A 5,837-nucleotide genomic window follows, 5' to 3' on the forward strand; every position below is an offset into this window, starting at 1 on the left:
CAGCTGCTCCTTGGAAACCCTAGATAGGGCCTCTATGATTTGGAACAGACTGATGGCACTTAACAACACGTTCTTGTCCTCACCCATTTTAAAACTGGATTGTTTATGTCTTTGCTGTTGATGTGCTGAAAATTTCTGTACATTTTAGAAATTAGTCCTTTGTCCAATATGTTTTCGCCAAAAATTTCTCCCAAGTTGGTATGTTTTTTCTTTACTCTTTGATGAAGTTATCGATGAGCATGTTTAATTTTTAAGTAGGTCCCAGTTGTCTAGTTAGTCTTGTGCTATTTGTGCTGATTTAGAAATGTTTGATGGTATAATTATGCCAGGATTTAGAGCCCCTCAGTTTGTCTCTAATTTTTCTTTGATGATCTTTATATAGTTTAAGAATTTATATTTAAGTCTTTGATCCATTTGAGTTAGTTTCTACATATGCTTAGAGATATGAATCCTGCTTCATTTTTCTGTAGTTAGATATCTAGTTTTGCCAGCATAATTTGTTTAAGAGTATCTTCTTTATTTAATGGGTTGCAGTCCTTTGTCAAAGATTAGCTGTCCATACGTTGTAGGTAGATTAATTCTGGATTCTCAATTCTGTTCCATTGGTCAATATGTCTGTCATTGTGCCAATACCAGCCTGCTTTGATTACCATGGCTGCATAGTAGGTCTTGAAATCATGGAGTGTGAGGCACAAAATGATCAAAGCAAAGGAAGACACTGGGAGGAGCAAAAAGTTAAAGGTAACACAGTTCTACAATAACATAACAACAATATAGATGTAAAAAATGGCTTGCAGATGGTATCTGACATCTTTTGGCTTCACAAAAGAGAAGGAGGAGAATCACCAGCCCAAGGCTGATTACAATGAGGTGGGCAGACATGCCTTCACCCTCCAACTATCTTTATCCTCTCTGGCACCAAATACCTCCTACAGCACTCTACTTCTCTGCTGGGTTTGAGAATCTGTTGCAATAATTACACAAAACTCACAGACAATACTCACTGTTACGGGTTTTACTAGGGAACTTAGTAGGACTCCTGGTGTGGTGCTGTAGGATCATCACTGGACTGGGAACCACAAAGTTGTCAGTTCAAACACACCAGCTTGCTCCTTGGAAACCTTATATAGAGTTAGTAAGGGAACTGACTCGATGGCACTTAACAATTGTTGTTGTTGTTGTTAGGTGCCATAAAGTTGTTCTGCTGTGCATAGGTTCACTATGAGTTGGTGCTGACTTGATGGTACCTAACAACAAGAAGAAGAAGCCATAGCCAAACACCTGGTCATTGGGCCTGGGTACTCAGGACCATAATATTTGGGGATATCAAGGTCAATTGACAACACATAGTCTGCAAAGACAATGTTCTGCATGTTACTTTGTTCAGTTGTGACTTGGATCTTAAAAGTTTTGAATGACCACCTAAGTTATAACAATTGATTTCTCCCTAGAGCAAAGAAGATTGCATACAATCAAAGATGCAAGGAAACAATTACTTCAAAGGACTAATGAAACCCCGCCTCTATGACCCTGAGACCAGAACAAGAAGATAGTACTAGACTACAACTTCTGACCACTCTGAAAAGGATTACAGTAGGTGGTCTAGGATAGAGTATGAGAAAAATGTGGAACAAAATTCAAAATAAAAGATCAGGTTTACTTGTGTCATAGAGATTAGAACATCCAAAACTATGGTTCTTAGATACCCTTCAGGCCTAGAACTGAACTCCGCCTGTATCTCAACTTACAGCCAAATGATACATAGGCCTATATACTGACTAATAACACCAGGGAGGTATGTACTCCTTAGAGCAATTAACCATAGAATATAAGGGCAGCATTTGCCCAGAGATAAAGCTCTGAAAGTGGAAAGGGACAGGAAAGAAGGATGAGGAGAAACGGCAAACAGAGAGGAACTGAGAAGAGTGTTCTTACATTATCAAGATTATTATCAATATCACAAAACCAAATGTGTATGAACTGTTGATTGTAAAACTAATTTGCTCATAAACTTATACCCGAATCACAATACAATTTTTTTAAAAGGTTTCCAAGGAGCAAGCTGGTGTGTTTGAACTGACAACTTTGTGGTTCCCAGTCCAGTGATGATCCTACAGCACCACACCAGGAGTCCTACTAAGTTCCCTAGTAAAACCCGTAACAGTGAGTATTGTCTGTGAGTTTTGTGTAATTATTGCAACAGATTCTCAAACCCAGCAGAGAAGTAGAGTGCTGTAGGAGGGGTATTTGGTGCCAGAGAGGATAAAGGAAGAAAAGCATAGGGAATACAGTTCTACTCTGGCACCTCGGGGGATCCCATTAGTTGGAGTTGATAGCCAATTGGCTAATGGGCTTATTTTCTTCTTTATATTTTTCTGTGTTTTTTTTTCCCCTAGTTTCTCCAAAGAAGATATACTATTTTTATGGATGGCTTTTTGTAAGTCAATCCTTTCTTCTGAGGTACTTCTGAGTGGACTCAAATCGCCACACTTTTAGTTAGGAGCTGGATGCTTAACCATTTATGCTAGCCAGTATTCTAGTCTAATTCATTCTATTTTAAGGAAAGATGTTAGTATCTTACTCCTCACACCCTTCCTCCTTAGCAAGATCCTGGCCTTCTTGGAAGTGTTGAGTCTTCACATGCAACCACTATAAACACGTCCTGACACTGAGCTTCCAAATCTTTCTGTAATTCCACTTAGGAGTGCCCAGTTAACCGTCAGGACCAGCCAAACTTGTCTTGGATTCAATTAGCTGTAAATGTTGCTTTAGTAGAGATGTGGGGAGGTGAGAGCTGAAGGCTTTAATTTGTAGCTTCATGGGATGTACTATTTGGTGCCCCTTCAGGTGGGAAGAGGAAAAAAATTCAAACATTATTTAGGGCAACAGGGTGCTAGGACTGAGCAAGAACTGTGACTCAGAAGCTTCCAGGGAAAATAGGTGGGTCACACCCATCCCAATGTATTCATTTGTATCTGCTAATTTTCATCAGGGTTAGGGAACTCCAGAAAAAATAGTGAAAGAAATCTGCAACAAACCTATGTCTGAAAAACTGGTGTGCTTCCAAATGAAGGGCAGACTCTGGAGAGGAACAGGTGCCTTCAGGGAAGAACTAAACAAACTGTCACAGCAATCCAGTAGGAAAGAATGAAGTAAGAGGAGAGTAAGGTTTACAAGTATACTCTCTTTTCTAATATCAGAACTAGTCCTGATGCAGACATCCTCAGGGCGTGTTTACAGATTTGGAAGAGAGGCTTGGAAAAGCAATAACTGTTTGCTGGTAATAACACTTTGGTTCTCAAACTTTGCAGTGGGGGCTCTAGCAAAATGTAATATAGCAACAAAAGCCTCTGGTTTGAAGCACAATTACATTGACTTAATGTGGAGGTGGCTTTCCCTGATATTGTGATGGTAGCTGCAAAGGTGACAGGAACAGAGTATCACCTTGGAAGGCAATACAACTGGAGAACTATCATGGTCTGGAGTGGAAGCCTCCCTACTTGGGTCAACATGGCTCCAGTGAGAAAGCTCTCTCATGATGCACTTAGACATATGAAGACAGACTGCATTGGCTGTGGACTCCTCTCATTTTGCTGAGGGGGGTGGTGACAAAGGCTTCCAGCTCTGAGGCCGTGGTAATCAGTTGCTGTCTCATTGACTTTGACTCATGTGCATCACAGTAGAACTGTGCTTTATAGAGTTTTCAGTGGCTGAACTTTTGGAAGTAGATCACTAGGTCTTTCTTCTGAGGTTCCTGTGTTGTGGTTGTTAGGTACCATTGAGTTGGTTCCAACTCATAGTGACCCTATGCACAACAGAACGAAGCACTGCTCCATCTGGTGCCACTCTCATAATCATTATTATGCTTGAGCCCATTGCTGCTACCACTGTACCAATCTATCTCATTGGGGGTGCCTTCCTTCTTTTTGTTGACCCTCCACTTTAACAAACACGATATCCTTCTACAGGGACTGGTCCAACAATATGTTCCAAGTTCGAGAGACAAAGTCTCCCTATCTTGGCCTCTAAGGAACACTCTGACTGTACTTCTTCAAACATAGATGTGTTTGTTCTTTTGACAGTCCATGGTAATTTTAACATTCTTCTCCAATGGCATAACTTAAATGGTCATATTTATTCATTGTCCAACTTTCACATGCCCATGAAACTACTGAAAATACCATGACTTGGGTCACACATACCTTAACCCTCAAATTGACATCTTTGTTCTTGAACACAGCAGATGTGCCTAGTGCGATACATCATTTGATTTATTGACTGCTGCTTCTATGAGTGTTGATAGTGGATCCAAGCAAAATGAAGTCTTTGACAACTTCAATCTTTCTCCATTTATAATGATGGTCCATTGGTAAGGAGTTTTATTTTCTTTACATTGAGGTGCCACCTGTATAGAAGGCTGTGGTCTGATCCTTTTCAGCACATATTTTAAGTCCTCTTTGTTTTCAGCAAGCAAGGTGGCATCATCTGCATATCACAAGTTGTTAATGAGTCTTCCTCTAATCCTGATGCCATATTGTTCTTCATATAATCCAGCATCTCATATTTGCTCAGCATACAGATTAAATAAGTATGGTACATACCTTTCTGATTTTAAACTACTCAGTGTCCATTTGTTCTGTTTGAACGACTGTCTCTTAATCTGTGTATAGGTTCCTCGTGAGCATAGTTGGGTGTTCTGTAGGGCTCTCTGAGTGAACCTGAACCTCCAACCTTTTGGTTAACAGCTGAGTGAATTAACTGTTTGCACTAACCAAGGACCCTGAGAAACTGGCAGTTAATCCAAATTCACCAGCAATGGGTCTGGAGGTTTTTCAGGTGGTGGTGAATGTGGCAACAATTGTGATAGGAACAGATTTCTGATCCTGAAGGGCATTTTTGTCTATGAAAATACAGCATGGTTGGAGCACTCATCTAGAATTACTTTGGGTCATACGTTATTATTTCTGGTCATTTCCTGAAATATTTAGGGAAAGGGAGTCTTTAAATAGGCTGATGGGAAGCAAGTGGGGGATGGAACACCCACAATTGCTAAATTTGAGATGTTTGGGTTCAATTTGTTTACACAAGGCAAGCCACAATGGGTTTCTAAAGTGCAGGATTTTCTATGGGTTCAAGATTTTTTTCTTGGAGTATTTGGCTTTTATGGCCACTTGTGTATTAACGATTTCAAAGAGGTACCCTCCTAGGACTTTATTTTATCAGAAGAATGAAATACCATGAATAAAGCCAAATATAGACAGCATTTCATAATAGATACAGTTTACCTCTAAAAGAAGCAGCGACACCAGAGATGGAGGCAGGGATGAGGACATGGAGAGAGAGGAGCTGAGGGCTCTAGACTCATGGAAAGAGAAAGACTGAGTGCTAGCAGCCAGGGGCAGGTTTACAGAATGAGTCCTTTAGTTTAAATTAGTAGATATTCCTGAATGTTTTTGTGTACATTTCTCCCCCAACACTAGCCACCCCCCCCCCCAAACCCTAGAGGGAATAGAAGCAAATACTGTTGAATGGTGATGCACAGAGAAGACTGTAATCATTATAATGAAATGATGATGTAAAACCAATGGTCTCCCATGTAAACTATCACTCAATTCACAATAAAAACACAAAAACAAAATAAAAAGAGTTTATATCTAGAGGTTCCCCCTCAAAGGACCCTCTTCTGTCCATAGCATACTCAGTATTCTCCACCCCATATTTGTTCTTTCCTTCCCCACATTCAAATGTAAGCTTGTTGTAATGGTAGGACAGCAGTCTGGTCTATGTTGTTGTTGTTTGGTGCCATCAAGTTGGTACCAACCCATAGCAACTCTATA

The sequence above is a fragment of the Chrysochloris asiatica genome, unplaced genomic scaffold, assembly GCF_000296735.1.
Source record: "Chrysochloris asiatica unplaced genomic scaffold, ChrAsi1.0 scaffold00232, whole genome shotgun sequence".
Lineage (NCBI taxonomy): Eukaryota > Metazoa > Chordata > Mammalia > Afrosoricida > Chrysochloridae > Chrysochloris > Chrysochloris asiatica.